The 19,220-nt window shown below is 39.8% G+C and overlaps 1 protein-coding gene across 2 annotated transcripts in view; it reads right to left on the bottom strand.

Moving 5' to 3' along the window:
- Window positions 1-19,220, bottom strand: part of iqsec1b (IQ motif and Sec7 domain ArfGEF 1b) — a 204,842-nt gene that overhangs the window by 137,255 nt on the left and 48,367 nt on the right. The window lies entirely within an intron of this gene.

A 19,220-nucleotide genomic window follows, 5' to 3' on the forward strand; every position in this document is an offset into this window, starting at 1 on the left:
ATTTTCAAAAAAGAGAGACCCAAACGGAGAGAGCCCATGGACACCGACAGCAGCATGATGCCCTATGAATTAATTCAATCCTTTAACAAGCAGCCATGACGGAAAAGATCAGCAATATAATAACAACTAGAATGTCAGTCAGTAAAGCGCATTCCTCTGCGAGAGCCAAACAACGCTACACATCGATATTATTAAGTCATAGATCTCAGCACGGTTAATACGTCTGATTTTTACATTAAGAAAATTTCCTGAAAAATTGATGAAAATGTAGAAAAATCTTTAGCCATGTTTAGGAACGTATTTGAAAATTCCTGGCTCCACTCCTTTAATCAGGACAAAAATGTAACCACCAAGGCTAATCTCAAACAAACATACACCAGACTTCTGAGAGAAAAAAAAATAAATTTCATAGTTAATGATCAAAATCTATCTCAAAATGTAATGGGTTCTTCCCTGGCCCATGCCCCATCCCTCCACCAAGTTCGATGCAAATCAGTTCAGCACTTTTTGCGTAATCCTGATGAAAACAAACACACACACACGGATGAAAACATAACCTCCTTGGTGGAGGTAATAATACCCTGAGAGTGAATGCAAAGCCAAACCTGAATCATTTGTTCATATGCCACAAATACAATTTTATATAAATAATCTAAGGTCCTACTTCCACCTCCTGCACCAACAATGAAACATTCTGCAGCCAACTGAGCGATGGAGAGAAAAGACAATGTTCTCCTCTGTTTAATAATGAAAACTCATTCTGGTATCAATCTGGTAGACTACAGAATTTCCTGCAATAAGCTCAGGGTCAGGTCTCAGTTCCTCAAAACCAAGTGGGCCTCTCTATGATACACCTGCCTAAACCTTGTGTCACAAATTACTGTTCTTTTCCAATATTGAGAGAAATCTCATGTTTGTGATCAAAGCTACAATATGCAAGTTCTGGAAATCAAGCTAGCACTAGCATGAGACTTGACAGCAAATCCCTCTGCTCTTGCAACCCACCCATCCATCTCCCTGCTCCGCCCAGCCCTCCACCTACATCTTTGTTGCGTTTGCTGTCTCAGCTAATGCAGGAAGTGGGTGCTTGCTCCTACCCCTGACCTTCTCTGATTGGTCAGAAGGGAATATCTCAGCACTACTGCCAGGCTCTGCTGAGTCCGGGTCACAGCACCCCTCCACATTAAGATATGTTTTTGATATTCAAGTTAAAATATCAGATGAAAGTTACATACTGTAGCTTAAAGTAGAGCCGGACTCATAACCGTGTAAAATCGACAATGTGATTTTAGAGGGAGTTACATGCTGAATATATTTATTGACCTACAACCAGGTGCAGTGATTATGCACAGCTTTGCTGAGTCTTGACACAGTGAGGTTGCCAGGTACAACACGTCTGGTTCAAATGTGACCTCACACTCCAGAGGCCTAAGCCAGCTAACATCCTTACCTTCCAAGATCATAACTGCTGCACTTATGAATGATTTATCTTGTTTTTAATGTTAAAGAAATACTGTTTAGTGTTTTGACCACAGTTCCTTTGTCAGTCAAGTTGCCTCGGACCTCAGAGAATCATCTCAGCCTAGAAGAATTTCTTTTCTACAACATTAACAGAATACTTGGCTTATGTTACAGCACTGAGGCGATTTCAGCTTCTTCAAGTCCATATCCAAACATCTGTCACTGCCTTCCAAGACAACACACAAGTGTTTTCTAATCCGGCAGTGCTTTCCCAAACCTTCCGAAAATGACAAAATGTTTTCTAATCTGCATAGTTTCTAATTGGTCATGTTTGGTCATGTGATTCTCAACCTTAGGGTCGGGACCACTTCAAGGAGTCATGACATGAATCTAGTTGGTCATGATATGAAGTAGAAAATCATAAGAATAAAAAACATCCTGATCCATCCATACATTTTTTTCTCTAATCTTTGCCTCTTTCTTGTCAAATACTGACAAATCACTTATTTATCTGCTCACATCTTACATAAATGCAAACTATGATGAGGGGTTATGATCCAAAAGTTTGGAAACTTTTTTCTGACGTTTTTCAGACAGACATTCTCAGCTTTTGGTCAACTTCGTTTCAGACGCTGCACAATTTATTTTATATTATTCTATAAGCAGGGAGCAAAGTCCAGGCAAACGTTTACTGGACAGAAGTCACCCAGTGCACAGGGCAGGACATGGCCATCAGTGTGAATGGAGCACTGGCCATAAATAAACCAACTATATATCTCTTGCTACTTATTTGCTGCAGTTGGCTGAGTAATGGAAGAAGCAGCCACTTGTCACTGAGCCATCCCCCAGTGAGGACTGATGACGACTGGTACATTAGATAATGTGCTGCCTCTGGACAACTTTGTCCTGCTCTCTGCTTCTGACCGGCATGGTCTGCTGACAGTACCGAGGCCAGTCCCACACCTCCACAGCTCGTCACGACCTCCAACTTCAGAAAAAACACACTGCCAGGGAGAGTTACCTTTCAAAGTGTTTTTCCTGAGTTTCCTAGTTTCACAATGAAATGTTCTGTGTTCTTTCCTGGGAAAAAAAAAAAGTCCTTGCAAAGTCATTCTCTGTGAATTGATTTTTTTTTTTTTCAAACGTCTTCTCTTTTAACTGCAGCAACAACACCTCCTGAGTCTGATAGGCACATGAGCATCAAAACAATCGCACGCTGAGACAGAACATTTTCCACTATTATCAGGAGAGCTCTGCAAGCAACAGCACTAGTGCAAAACTGACACACAGATGCTCATATCAGTCTGGGACTTCACTGCTTGTCACCTGGGAGTTACTCATAAACCATCACGGTGGACGGCAAAGGGAGCATCAACTTCTAGAGGGCTGGTAACAGCTGATATGAATAAAAACAAGCATTAAAGGGATTGCTGTGATTAGGCTGAGATAAGACCAGGACAGGACTAGATGTGAGGAATAACGATGATGGTTTCGCCTTGAAGGGAGGATGATTTTCGAGGGAAATACTGAGGGTTTAGTCTGATCAGACACAGGCACCGGCACTTTGGCCGACCCCAAGATGAGGCCCAAGCTAATTCAACGTTTTGTGATTTATGAGGAGAGTGCTGACTAAACGCGGGATAATGTAGTTTTTAAACTATTACACCAAACATTTTTAGATAAAAAATTTAAAAAAAGGTTTAAATGTTACATGAGAGAACTGCTCATCAGTATGCTGATGTAATCTGCACCATTTTAAATGAATAAATTGTATTTTTATTTGACTACTTCCCACTGATGAGTGATAAGACAAGACCATAATGTGAGTGTGGTGCAAAGCAACTTAATCTGTAAAGCTGCAATATGAAAGACAGAAAAACTTTGAAAGAAAAAGTGGTGCTTGTAGATTAATAAATTCAATTATTATATTAAATCTCAATGTTTCAATTTAAAATATGTTTCATTCATTTTATTGAATTATTCGTTTGCGTATCATGGACCATGCATTACAACATAGGTTTTTCTAGCTTATTTTCAAAATAGACCTTCACATCCAACAACACAGGTATCAGTTATCAATTAAACACCTATTAAATGTAAAAAAAAGACCCACTGTTAATATATTTACCCTACTCTGTCTGTGGAACTCAGCCCCATGAATATTAATTCCAACTTAAGTCATAAATCCTTATAGTTTTTTCTCTTTCCTGGAAATTCCCTGTAGTTGTAAGCTAACATCACTCAAATGAGTTTTATTGGTTTGTTTTGGGAAACTAGTTATAGGTGTAGTTTAGGCAGGTGAAGGAAGCAGGGTCAAAACTAACATCACACCTTGGGGGGAGTGGTGGCTCTGGCTCATTAGCCACCAGGAGTTGCACCAGATAGGAAAAGTCACGTTCCCCAAGGTAAGTCTAGGTCACACTTCGACATCCAACACAACACGCAGGGAGAGGCACTGGGACTCTCTTAGGGCTTAAATTGCACCAAATGATCACATCTCATCTAATTACATGTTGCCCAACCTCATTCTGCATTGTATAGTTTAATTTTTATGTTTTAAGATATTTAGGAAAACACTGTAGAAGCTCTTGCAAGACAGTAAACATTAGGTAAAAGGAATAGGGCTGCTGGTGCACTATGTTATGAAAAGCATGTTTAAGCGCTTCCAGGGACTTTAAATCTGACTCATGTTTAGCCTTCTTCCATCTCTGAGGGGTTAAAGAGAGCGACCAAACTGTTTTCAAACAACAGTTTCCTCTCTGTATTCCTGGTTCATTATCAAGTCTCAGAATGAGTCAAAGATTAATTAATTTCTTCACATTTACTGTTGATATATATCAACCATTCATGTATATGGCTTAAAGAAATGAGACTTTAAAGTGCAGTGAACTGAAACACCATGAACCTCCTGAAATGAACTTTCAGTGGTGTTAACCACAACAGCTAAAACTTAATAAAATACTTGCTGAAATTACAACCTCTTTACATCACTGCAGTAATCAGGGACCATCAAGAGACACACCAGGTGACAGAAGCTGGAACAGACCATTCACATTGAATGATTCATATATCATATTGGTGTCACTTAAAGGTTGTGTATGGAAGTGTTAGTTTAAAAACTAAAATTATCAGCAGAATGTGAAGAAATAACAGTTTTGACATTAAGTCAAAGACGTCTATTGCTGTGTCTCAATTCACCTACTTCCATTGGTGCACTGTGTACACAGTATGTTCACTGGCACAGTGTGTGACTTCCTACAGGGTAGTGTCCCAAATCAAACACTGTTGTTGTGCACTCACCGAAAATGACACCGGAAAATCACAACATGTGAAAATATCTGCCGACTGCTTTGCTCACTTGACTTGAAAATGAATGTTTTACACACTCAATTTTTTGACCATTTTGAATGCACTATCCAGGTTCTCCCAGTGCACTGCATGTTGCCTTACTCGTCAGTGTGAACGCACCGATTCAAGTGTGAGTGTGAAAGTATACAAATTGACACAGAGTATGTGTTGTGTTGCAGAGATAGTGAGTGACTATAGTGTCCAGGAAGAAGATGTAGCGCTGCCCAGAGGACAAGAAACCGTGTTCAGCAGCAAAGAAAATAACAGATAGAAAATGAAGGAAAGCAAGAGTTAACACTGGCGTTGCTTTCCAACACTGCAGACAACTCTTGGAATGAAGTTTGATGCTGAACTCGCACCTTTTGTGCTATACTGGCCAGTAAAGCGCTGTTAATGCTAACTTGGGCTATGTAGCGATAGCAAATACATACATATAACACCTTTAAGTAGTGTTCAACATCAAACTGTTTGCTAGTTAATGACCCGTATGTTCGAAATGACTTGATTTGATGCGTCATGTTGACTGATGGATAAAAACAAATACAACAACCAACCTGAAATAGTTATTTTGTGAAGCTTAAACTTCTGATCTCATTGCAATGTGATGCAGCTTGTGATGTGAACACCCATAGTAAAATGTAAATCTAACAGCAACGTATGCATAAACCTGCCCCAAGGACAAACGGGTTGTGCTCTTTGCGACCCAGAGCTGCCAGTAATAATCTCTCATCCATGGAGGTGAAGTCCTGGATGGAGATTTCCCACTGCCTGCCATATAAGCTTCCTGTTATCACTGGAGTGCAGGTTCTCTGCTTACATAATGGTAGTCTCTAAACACACTGGCTCCCAAAACTTCTTAACTGTCCGTAGGCTGGCAAAGTGATTTCAAGGACTAACTGAGCTTAATAATGGTACTTATACTGGAAAACAAACAAACAGTCATAGTACAGTCCCACTGTGGTTTTAAGAACTGCCCACTGCTACAGTTAATATGTGCTGTCAACATACAAAGTTTAATTCAGTTATTTTAACTGTTATATTGGACTTGGTTTGACTAAAAGTATTCAAATAGAACTAAGGGAGTCACAAACTTGAGACTTGCTTAACCAACACTGACAAACTTGATTCAACTTGACTGAGTTGGTTCATGACTTAGATTGGAAACAGATGGCTCGAATGGAACTGGCTTTCTTTAAAATCTAATATTTGCATTTTTTCTAGATATTGAGAAGTGACATTTTGTTTTTGAAACACAATTGGGTGATTTCTAGTGTGATGCCCACAAACCTCTCAACCTACTAGGACGCAGCAGACCAGAAGTGGCCGACACACAAGACAGCTATAAAAATAAAATATTAAAATGTGGAACGCAGGAGGGAAGAGACTGTAGCCAAATGCAGGTTCCACATAGAGATGTATAGTAATAGTAATAACTAGAATGGCAAGGCCGAAACTATCCTACACAGAAAAGAAAGTGATAAAAAATTCCTGGATCTGCCCCTTTAACTAAAGTCCCTTTTACTCTGGTAAAAATACCCGCCAGCACCCCCAAACATCTGGGTTTTTTTGTCGGCAATGGAAAAGGGTACAATCAGCATTTACGGGTCCTGGGTAGACGTGGGGATTTATCAGCTCTGGATCGGCTCGGCATTAATGTGAACACAACACCCCGAATGAACACTGCGGCTACACTGCGCTTGGGGATTAAAGAGTGAGCTGCAGCCCTAAAATAAGTTTTAAAAACACACAATCACCTATCGAAGTGTCTCACACCGAGGCTCCCACACTTTCACAGGAGCACCAGCCTGGGATGGGACATGACAGATCTGTTTTACCAGTCTGCACGGCGGCTTGCAGCTTACTCTTCCTCCACTGCATCTGTGTGTGTGTGCTCTGTAAGTGCATGTAATGATAATCCTCTCTGCAGTTGCATGTGTCCTCTCTGAGGCAAACTAGGCTGGCTGTGTAAAGAGTCAATCAACTTTTTTGTTGGTGTTTAAAAAACCTGCCTATACCTGCTAGTTTTGGTGTAAAACTTAACTAGCACCATGAAAGTGTCCTTATTGTTACCATATCCATGTATTTACCCTTTACAAAATTATCTTTTCAAGTCAGTAAAGCTCTTATGAGACTTATGAGAGAACACTGTTTAAAGTTAAAGATCCTCCTACACAAGCAATCACTGTACACCACTCTGTGATTCCTACATTTTAGAGTACAGTTTGATTTAGGTGTTGCTTATTTTAGCAGTGATGGAAAAACTACTCAGATCTATTGCATAGCTCTCTCTGGTGTTCTGGGCTAAGCACACATTACTCTGGTGTCACTGTTTGATTGACAGGTGCACTGCTCCAACTGCAGATCACCTGTCAATCAAACAGTGACATCTTTGGATTGTCTGTCAGTTTGAGTGTGTAAGTGGCTCTCTTTTCTTCATGCTTGCTCAATCGCTGTTTTCTCAGTCTCAGTCACCGACAGGGAATAGGCACAATGGACATTTACTTGAAAATGTCTTGGATCAATACTTTGCATTGTAAATCAAAGTGACGTCTCTGGAATGTCTGCTGGAGACAGTGGACAAATGCACTGTTGTGTCTCTACATGTAGCATGCATGTTGAAAGTGACATATCTTGTCTTTCAGTGCTGGATCAGGAAGCGTGAACACAGGTTGTGTCACTTTCAGGGTCATGTGTCAGTGCAGCCACACTGACTGTGCACAAAAACAATCATCTGCATTTGGTTTCCTGAGGGAGGGGGGGAGTCAGGTTTCAGGGGTGATGGTGTTGGTGAGGAGTCAATACTGTACACTCCCTCTCTTAATCAGCACAGTACAAGGTCAGTTGTGGAAACACAGTCATGCACTGCTGCACCATCGCAACTCCAGCTCCATCCATCAGGGCTCGGTGCAAAGCAAAAGCAGCTTCCAGATGAGGAAGAGATAAACACAAACACAGGGAGTATCAGCGCCTTGGTACAATACACCGCGCTATGCTAGCGAATAGTTTGTGTTGACACAAATCCCAGGGACAAAAAACCCCCACCTTTTACTTCCTCCTGATGGATGAGTACTGTGTACTTCCGTCTGTTATGTAACACAGAGTCTGCCGTGTACCGTACTTCTCAAAAAGCAGGTTTAAGCGGTTTTGCTTGATAGGGTATAACGCGGAAATCCTAATCTTTCTCTTTCCACTAGATAGGCTGCATTATGCCCCAGAGTCTGTAAGCATGCTTGCTCATGGTATTACTCAAAAAAGAGAGGGACGTAATTTTCTAATGCTGGGTATCCTGGACTATTCTGTTCCATATTAGTATGTGAATTATGTTATTTTCTTCTATTATTCCAGGAATAACAAGCCCTTGCTCTTGCACAAACACACTAAGAGGTCATTGTCGTGGCCTGATAGATTCATAAACTTGTCGTGCACTGAATACGGCAAGATTTTCTCCAAAAGAGAAAATTAAACGATGTAATATAAGTGATGATCTGAGAGATTTAAACATCACCTGACCAATATCAGTTCGACAGAATCCAATTAACCTTTGCTGCTTCAGTATGAGGACTCTGGAAATCGCCTTTGCTGTAGCGCCCCTCCCTCTATCACTCTCTTCATCTCATTTCTCTCATCAGCATCAATGGAGTCTAGAGGGAGAGATATTTTCAGTTTTAAAGACAAAAATTTAATTATTGATGGTGCCCAATGCCCAGCTCACACCACATAATGAGGCCCACCAAAAAAAACCAAAAGAAAAAACAAGTAGTCTACAACACGATTAATTATTGCAGTTTATCACATCTTAGAGTGCCGAGTGCCGGGATCCGCGTTACAGGGAGGCTTTGTGTTCAAATGGGCCACTTCGCTGCGCTGTGCATTGCCAATACCACCACAGGCATTGTGCTGATAGGTTCAATGAACCACTTCACAGCACATTCATGGCCTGTATCTCCTTATCCCCCAGGAGCAGATCAAGGAACGGAAAAACAAACACAGGCGTTGTAACACACAATATAATCAGGAACGTGGGCCCGTCTGGCTGTGCAATTCCTGAAGGATAGGCTAACATACTGGAGGGGAACACTGAATAATAAAGTATGTGGCAAAGCTTCAATTGCTAATTCTTCTTCTTTTTCTGACAAGCATGTTTGCAGAGCTTCACCTTTGTGTTTCATGGACTGTTGCAAGAACATAATTACTAGTTTCAATATTCTCTTCAGAGGCTGCAAATTAAGACCTCCAAGAGGTCTCAGTCTTTGGTAAGGTGCCAAATACAGCTACTCTCTCTTATAAGATATGTCTATATACCACTAATTTGCTTCTGAAGGAAACCTAACTGCTGCATGAATTGTGTTCACTGGAGTCAGCAAGATTAATACAGTTTTATTCAAAATTTGAAAAAAGCAACTTCATTAGTTTTTTTTTTGCAGTTTTATATTATTTCAAATAAAGTTATGCAGTATGAAATTAACAGCAAAAAGAGTCCACTTTGTAATTTCTTACCTAATGGGTCACCATCCCAGCTGCAGTAAACACTAATTCAACATTAGTTTCCTTCTGATCCCACAACCTTGTAATAGAAGTGAATAGGTGTAAAATAATGCAGAAGACAGTGCCCTCCCACAATCCAATAAATGGGATTCATGAGTGATTAGCTTAGTAGCCAATCAAAAGCCCAAAACAAGGGGACTGTAACTTGTGTTCAAGCACTCATAGCTCACTAATTATTTCCAATTCCACAGCTGTTTACACACTATTCAGATCTGATAGTTACTTTAGCTTAGCAGTTAGCGATGACTCCTCTCCCTTCTCACTCTCCTGTGAGACTGCTGGCTGAGAATAAGTGGTAAAATTGTTATTCATGTTGGTAGTAACGACGCCCAGTTACACCAAATGGATGCCACTAAAATTAATGTTGAGTCAGTGTGTCAATATATAAACACAATGTTGGACCAGTGATGACATGTATGCCACATTGTCAAAGTGGTATCCAGTAAATGATGTGGACTTTATAGAGAATTGATAGACTTTCTGGGGAAGACCTGGTCTGATTAGAAGAGACAGCACACAGCCAACGTTGGATGGAGCAGCTCTCATGTCTAGAAATGTTGCCAAGTTTATTAGTAGATCAAAACCATGAGAGCTGAGACCAGGAGGCAGAGTTGCAGTCCTACACGCTTCTCTGCTCTTCCATTAGAACAGTTGCCCACCTAAAACCCTATAGAGACTGTCTGCCCCCAACAACTTCAATTAATTAAAGGGGCTATTTGTATGTTTTCTCTGCCACTGAAGGTGGTTTCTTTCCGGGTGTGGGTGGTGGTGATGGTCACTTGCCAAGAGTTTCAGCCATCATTAAGCTTATAATAAACGAGGTTATAATATGCCCTCTGAGCAGCGCTAAGTCTTCATGGCAGACTGGACCCTACAGTGATTCACTATTGGAAAGTGAAGAGATGGGCAGGCTAAACCGAAGTTAGCTGTTTAGCATGCTAACTTTAGTAAAAGAAAAGTAGTGACAGAAATAGAAGCAAAAGTTAACATTGACATTGCTGTCCACCACTGGAGACAGCTCTCGACAAGGAATGAAGTCTAATGCTGAACTCGCAACGTTTCTTCTAGCAATAGCACAACTTACAAATAGCTCCTTTAAAATAAACAGAAGGGGAGTTACACATAAATCCTAATAAAAATTAACACCACCCCTGCAATAGACCCAACAAAACACTATATTTTGTCTTACTCTGTGTCATGATGAATATGTCAGCCGAAATAAGTCCACCCCCCCAGTCATATTAATACTCATATTCCTCGAGGAGGTGGAGTCGCAGCCATTTTCAACTAAAGTCTATTGATCAACCTTAAACAAACTCAATCATAACTCATTCAAAAGCCTTGTTTTAGCCTTTCACACCCAACCTGGAAAACATTTCCCCTAATTCTATTTGTTTTAGTGTACCAAGCTCCTAGCCCAAAGATTTAATCCTTAGTACAGATAAAATAATTATAGTAGGTGATTTTAATATTCATGTGGACTTCAATAATGATAGCCTTAGCAATGTATTCATCTCATTAATAGACTCAATTGGCTTCTCTCAGTGAGCTTACTGTTGCACTATCCCCTAGTTGTGCTGCTATAGGCCTCGGCTGCCAGAGGACTTGCCACAATGGACTTCCTACCTGTATGCATTCATATCCCATTAATGCATGTTACTAAGGCCACGCTGCCTGCATTACTGCATTCCGTGGCCATGTTAACAGGTTAGAGCAGCCACACAGCGTCAGAGAGTCTCATGTGTGGCTCAAGCCTCGTGGCTTTGGTGCATCATGTAGAAAAGCAGAAAAGTAAAACAAACACTTTCCAGATATGTTAATTATCAATGTCAATTTCCTTTATGTTTATTTTCTTAAAATAGAGTTGACCAAAGCTTCCGAAAAATTCTTCCCTAATCGTCATGATTAACATAGACAGCAACATTGACAATGTCAATCATTCATTACGCTAATTATTGAAGTAAACAAAAAGCATGTCTGTTTACATACTGTTCTTCACATATCACATGGATGTTATAATGAACTGTGTCTGAAAGCATTCAGGAGTTATGGTAGCTTCACAAAAATCAATTTCTCCTCGTTAGTATGCAAATATATGTACCTCAGGAATCTAATAAGATCTTAGCCTTTATAGTGAAATCCTTTTGTGTATAAGAAGTTTCTATCATGTATTGTACTTGACTGCGTCACCCTTATTAGCACTGGAACAGAGCAGAGCTAAATGCACCTTATTTTCTGTTAGCCCTGGAGATCTTATGCAGGTGTGTTGGTGCATGCAACATGAAGGCACATCGCCCCTGGCTACTACAGCCCAGTTAACCTTGGCGTGCTCCCTCTCACAGACTGCCATGTCATCACACAAAACACTGCATTTCTCCTCGTGGAGCATCATCACAGCTGGAATGACGCAACCCATCAGCCAGTGTGGGCTCATGTGTTACAGCAGCTAACATGCTTCGGGAAGGGTAAGGGCAGGTTAAGAGTAAAGCTACTGACAGCACTGCTCGCCTGCTAAATGACCTGCTAAATGACACACCTGGAACACCTGAGAGTCCTGTGGGACTCTGGCTACAGAACATAACACTGTGGAAGCAAGGGAGGAGACACTCACATACACCACTCATACTGTACTTTAGGCCTACACACACACACAAACAGGATGTGTACCTTTGTCTAAGGTTAGACTATAACATAATGGCTTATATTTGACCAATTTTGATCTTAACATTTTTATCAATTATCATATCAGCCAATCATTGTTCCCTTACATGAAATCTGTTATAACTCTTAAAACCTGATTTGTCTTTAAATCTATTGGTTTCATTTAATAACACATTATTATTCTGAGATTCAGTGTAGGGGTTTGATGAATGTGACACTTTAAATTCAAGTTTTTTTCACCTAAGATTAAAGTTCTAGGAGAGGACAACTGCTTTGGCCAGAAAATGGTTGGAATATGGTGATACTGACACATGGCCCAAAATATTATTATCTAGAGTCTTTTGATTGGTTTTTTGACCAAAAGGAACAGTTTAAAACACAAAATTTGACATAGTGTCACTGTATAAATTTGGTACAGCTAAGTTATTAGCAAATAATTGCCAGTTTACGCATTTAGCTGACATAGTAATGTTAGCATTCATTTGGAGTTGTGTGTGTGTGTGTGTGTGTGTGTATGTGTGTGTGTGTGTGTGTGTGTGTGTGTGTGTGTGTGTGCGTGTGTGTGTGTGTGTGTGTGGTGAACTGATACATTTCAAGTCCAATATTTACTCTCCTATTAGCTCTGGTTTGGTCTCCACCACCTCCTCGGAGGAATGTCCAGTTCTGGCTGCTGTGACAATTTGATAAGAGCAAATAAGAGTGAAATTTGTGCAGCGTGAAACCAAAACAATGACCTAGAACAGGCTAGAATACACTGTAGAGCTGAGTTAAGCTCTGTGGGTTCATCACTAGAAGAGACACCTTTCAGATTACGCATAATCAGCTAGTTGATTTTCATTGCGAGGAAAAATAGATAAGTGTAGCTTTGAGCTAGAATTACCATCTCCTGGTTTTATGTCTCCAGCAGCCAGTTAGGTTGCAGGAAATATAGTCACAGTCTCACCTTCCTGAGTGTTTTTGCAAAACATTATGATGTCACAGTGAAGTTGACCTTTGACCATTTGGATGTAATATGTCATCACTTAATTTCATCCTTTTTGTCATTTGTATTCAATCGTGTCATAATTAGTGTATGAATTTGTGAGTTATGGCCAGGTGAGGTCACAGTGCCCTTTGACCTTCAACCGTCTAATTAGAACCAATTGTGCCATATATAATGAAATTCCCTCTGGGCGTTCCTAGTATGTCGCATTCACATGAACATGAGGTCATCGTCATCTTGAACTTTGACCTTTGACCACCAAAATCTAATCAGTACATCCTTGAGTGAATGTTTGTACCAAATTTGAAAAAGTTCCCCAAGGTGTTACAGAGGTACAGTCGGACAGACGGACGGACGGACGGTAGACGGACGGACGGACGGACAGATGGATGGAAAGACAACCTGACAACATATTGCCTCAGGCCCTGGCTGTCACTGGCATGGAGGCATAAAAGCGCGGATACGAGGTTTTAAACAGGGCTTGCACATTTCTATTACCACACTCGAGTCTGAGACAGAGGACAAAAGACTTAAAAGGCACAACCACAAGAAACGACCTCCTTCACACAACATGTGTACTTTGTATTTTGTGGATGTTAATGTCTGTTGCAAACAAAAGACAAAAATGCCTCCCTGATACTGTGGTAAAGCAATTAAAGAGCAGCAAGTTGGGGCTGAAAAGCTGGTGTACTTTATGTTATTATTGCTGTTACAGAAAACTGAGATAACTTGAATAAATCCATTTCCAAACCTCAGCATCATTGAATGTTTCAGAATGCTAAGCCATTTGACTGCGGGTCATATTCACATGCATTATTAGTGAACGTTGCCATTTTACCTTCCCAACAAAGACAACAAACAAAATTAGAGTTTGTTACTTGGGGCACTCATTAAATTGCCATGAAGAGGCAGCAGGAGTTTTGGAGAGCCTTACGTGAAGGCAATGAGAAAGGGAGCTCAGTGTCAAAAGTAAAATGAAGGAATAAGGAGCAGCCTCATTTCAATACAGAAATGATGTGGAACTATTTGTCAAAACTAAAACCTGTTCTACAGCCCAGACACTAAAGAGTACTGAAACTCTGGTATCACCAAACATAGCAACCCATTTTAAAAACCTGCTACGCTGCTGTAGTTGTGTTGCTGGTAAGTTTCCAGTTTGAGCATTCACATGAGTTTAGGCGCTCATCAGATCACAAAACACTGCAGTCGTTTATGACAAATCTGGCAAATGACCACAATGAAAAGATTCGACAGTTGTGAGGTCAACAGCAGAATTACACCAGACAGCCCTGCATTTTTTTTGCTGGAGCTCTTGGGTTCAGATCCTCGCTGTGCTTTCTCAGAGGTCACCATGAGATGAATGAAGATGACTAATATCAGTTTAAATATGGGCTTTCTGGTGTAGGGGTACAGTACCGTTATTTTGATAGCGTCATTATTCAATATGTTACTTTCATTAACGTCGAAATGTCTAAAAAATTGTCATCAGCCACATGATAGGGATGGATTAATAACTGCTTATTGATCTCCCTACTTTAATGGTGCCTACCTTCAGTTTAGGCAGAGAAATGAAATTGTATTTACATGAGCTGACTGGTAACTGAGCCTGACTTCAGACCCCTGAACTGACTCCTTCATGTTCAGTGTGTTCAGTGACTAAAATAGTTGTGGTGTTGTCCTCACTGACTGCTGTTATCCCCAGCTGCAGGACTAAGTCAACCAATTACAGCTTTGCAGGCGGATTAATAAGAGTCTTGGGTTATTTGGGGCATTTCTGAATACTTTCGATTTTGCTTTAATATACAATGATAAAAAATGTTTAGCATGCCAATGTTTGGTATCTTTTTTTTCAGCACATCACCTACATGAACTGACATTTATTTTTTCACTTTGATATACTGTATCAACATATTGGACCCAAGAAACATAAAAAACACATAAAATTAGAGTTGAAATTATGTGGTTTTTTTACTATAAAACCATAAACATGCTCAATGAAGAACTCTGAAGCTTTTAATTAAAAGCACAGGTTACAAATGTGAATATATAATGGTGAAATATAGATAAAAATCAAGGTATATACAAATATTTACAACAAAAAGCAGGAGTGGCCATAGGCATTTTTTTTTTCTTTTTAGCTATGTTATTCTTCAAAACAGTTTATATGAGACTGTAGTGCAAACTAACATGAAAAGGTAAAATTGAGACAAAATCAAACTGTTTATTTCATTTTTCCCACTCAAACAGCTCCAACTCAGATCTTCCAGCTCTCTCTGCCTCTCTCACTAGCTTCTTCACTTAGTTCACCCCTCCCCCACCTCCCTAGAATATTCAGCCTGTAGAGCAGAGTCAGCAGATTCAGATGTGTTTCTTTATAAGACAAATGACGAAGATATAAATGCAAGAGATGGTAGTTATGATAATTGATTTTATCATATCTCCGTTTTTACTCAGTCTATCAACAATGAAGAAAAACCAGCTAATGTTTCAAGTGGGTTCTTTAGACGGAAGTTGACGGCAATGCTCCACATGACTTTATTTTAATGCTTTGACGTCTTGAACCAGCCACGACCTGCGACTCCTGAGGGTTATAAAGAATGCCTAATCAGCCCCCTACATAGCCAGCGGCCTACATGTAGTTACATGCATGAAAAGCAGCAACAGAAAAAAGCCGACCAACTTGGCCTTACACAGTTAATGTAACACTTAAACTCCAAAACTTTGCATATTGTGAAAAATTATTATTTTGTCCGAGCGGATATTTTTTAGACACAATATCACACTGAATGAAAGAAGTAGCACAAAAGTCCTGATTCACAATCACTGGCCTATTCTGCCAGCTGAACGCTAACATCCAGTCATATTCATAAGGGTGTACACTGCAGTCATTATAACCTGACATTGGTTTTTCTAAGACTCAATTCCTATGTACATGTTTGTTAAGGGTTTTAGTTCTCTTGAATTCTGAATTCTTGTTAGTTGGATTCTTTTATATCTCACTGTAAGTGCAGAGATTTCTGTCCAGTTTAACTGCGCAACCATTTGCTGTAAATGTCTAATTCAAATAAGTGTATCGGTGGCGAGTTATTTGCTTTCCAGCTGGCAGACCAACTACAAAAAATCATTTTCATGGAGAATACACATTGCTTCTCACTGTATAGCTAATTTGCAGAGTCAACAAACATGGCGGAAAATGACCAACATCTGCCTGCTAGTAAATATTTGAATGCAGCTTGTACATTTGTCCGGCCTTTGACAGGACACCTGCAGCGCCATCATTGTGCCTGTCGAGTGTACATTAAAAACCCACACAGCTGGTAAAACTGTCAGGTAAATTTTATTTGCTAACCTCTGTGGGCATTGGACAAACAGGAAATGTTCCTCTCAGCTCCACTCAGTCGTCCCTATGTCGTCAGTATGTGTCCTATTGATTCATCAAAACATCACTGCAATAAAAAAGGTGTTATTCAGGAGCTCTCCATAAGACACTGCCTACCCACAGAGACGTCTCACACGGGGTTAACAGTGTAACAGTACAGCTAACATCATCTCTCAGGAGCTAGGGGTGATTACCATAAGCCACCACACACCGAGCCCCCCCAACCACCTCCATATCCACCACTGTCCGCTGCTGAGGCGCAGCTACTGTTGAGAACTGAGGTAATTCCATTTCTTCAGCTCCATGAAGTTCTGTCTATTATTGCACTGAAAGCCGTTACACAGCTTCAATATCCTTCCAAAGCATAAGCTCATGAGAATTCATCCATGACCCGATAAAGAGAGAGAAGCTTTATTCTGTCAACAATTCAATTCTGTAATTCTTTCCCATTTCATAGGCTGATGGAATCTTCTTTCACTGAGGTTTCACAGTGGCTGCGTCTCCACAGAATTATAATCTCAGCACGAAGCCTCAGGTCTCTGCAAGGTGAATGTAATATCAGCAACAGTTATGGATGACCACTAATATACCTCTTCAAGCCAATATCATACAAGATCTATACAGCAGCTTTACAAAATGCCCTGGGGTGAATTTGTATTATTGGTTCACTCTTTTGTGTTTCTTTTTATTTTGTGGTTTATTATAAATCTTTTGGGTTTTTTGTTTTTTTTATCCAACCATCAACTCCAATCTCCTCCTAATGCTGATTTTTTTCACTCAATATACTTCACCACCTAAAGTCCTCCTCTACAGCCACTAGTGGTCATCTAATATCAAAGTTATCTATGGATATCAATAAGATGCACAGATGACCTATAGGGTCGTCTTTTACAGGAGGACATATTGAAACATTTAAGGTGCCTACAACTTATATATGCAGAATTTATTCAATTCAGGTCAGAGATTTTTCATATGCCTATCAAATAAGTGCTTTTGGGGTCTGGGGTTACTACTACAATTTCCACAATAAAAAGAAAATGTTACATTTTCAATAATCACCCATTCCTCAAACCACCTTGCTTTTATCAATAAAGATTTATCAATCACTTATCCCTGCATGCTTTGACTGAAAGGGTTTTTTGCACGTCAACTGACATTTTTTGGACTGAACCAGATATTCAGTATCAAAACTGCTGGAGGGATTGGCAAATTACATCATTGATTCAAAAAATGTTGTCGTAAATTTGTACCATTTGTTAAGATTCTCTGGTTCCAGCTTCTTAAATGAGGGGATTTCTCATTTCATTTTGCTTTATATCATTGTAAACATCATATCTTTGGGTTTTGGAAGCAAAATAAGCTAATTTAAAGATGTCACTTTGAACTCTGGGAACTTGTGATCCATATTTTTCACTATTTCATAGCATTTTATAGATCAAATTGTTAATTGACAACATAACTGATGATTAATTGATCATTTAAAATGTCAATTAAACCAAACTGAACCCAGGATAAGAATATTGTTTAAATTAAAAACAACTGTTAAAAGCAATAATGGAGTATGGAATCAAACTGTACAACTTTAGTGTTAGAGGAAACACACTACACTACTATCCGGATGATGTGTGACGGATGTATCTCCAGCGTTTCATTTATCACACTTATACTACAAGCCCTCTTCTACCTGCTCTCAGACCTTCAGCCACACACCGCCGCAGCCACGTCAAGCTGGAACATCTATCACTGTAATGAAAGTGTTGTGCTGCTCCGTGATTGACTTGGAAAGAAGTCCACAGTGTCTAACTCTAGTGTGCCATTTCATCTCTTCACACATCTCACTTTGTCTCAGGACACCATGCAGTGTTGCCTGCCACATGAGGTGGTCACAAATACTCAGAGCCATCACCACAGCCATCTGTCAGCTAATACATGGTTTGTCTGACAGGTTTGGAGGACTGAAATGGATTTGGAGATCCAGATCTCAGGGCTCATATTCATTATGAAGACTTCTTGTGCACCTGGCATTAACACCTGGATGACTGGATTGTAATCATACAAAGCAATAACACATCAAATCCAGGTGTAAATGCATTCATTAAGGAGTCGATTATGCAAACTACCGGCTGAAATGATGAAATGAACATTTGGCCAAATTCATAACAAAGTGGGATGCAGTGCATTTTTCAAGTAGATATACAAGCAGAAATTGAACTGTGCATGCAGATCCAACCAGAGGACACAAGAGGTTCAGGAGGCACAAACCAAATTCTAATACCTACTAAAATACTACTACACAGTCTACATTTTAGTAAGCTAAAGTGAGGCTCAAATTCTATGTGTTTACCAGAGATGCATTTAATTGCCAGATATAAAGACACAGCCACAATAGCTGTGGACAGAGTCTGAATACAAGGAACAAGGCATCGTGTCTACCCCCTTTTATCTTTACTCTCTGCTCTTTGAAAAAGGAATCGTGGAAGATAGAAAAAGCTTCCGGTCTGTGTCCTGACACCACATCTTTTTCTATCTTCTAAATACAGATTCAAAAGAACGGTCTTAATTATCAGCTGTGTTCTTCTCATCCTTTGTCTTTGTTTGTACACTCAGACCTGGTTTCTTCTTTTAGATATAGCTTCTTATAGATGTAGCTTCTTTTGCACGTCTTTTCAACAGTTTTGTGTCCTGTATTTTCAAGAATAGCATTAATATCTTTTAAATGAGAAAATACTTGTTGCTTACTCTTTAGTAACAACAGCAATGTATAGAGAGGCTTCAGCTGCTCCCCAGACTAAACATTTGTTTTGATTATTCCATACTTCTGTGAATACCTTACAATCTGGTTGT

This window comes from Seriola lalandi, unplaced genomic scaffold, assembly GCF_002814215.2.
Source record: "Seriola lalandi dorsalis isolate HSWRI2012SDOR001 ecotype SW California unplaced genomic scaffold, Sedor1 jcf7180002054748, whole genome shotgun sequence".
Lineage (NCBI taxonomy): Eukaryota > Metazoa > Chordata > Actinopteri > Carangiformes > Carangidae > Seriola > Seriola lalandi.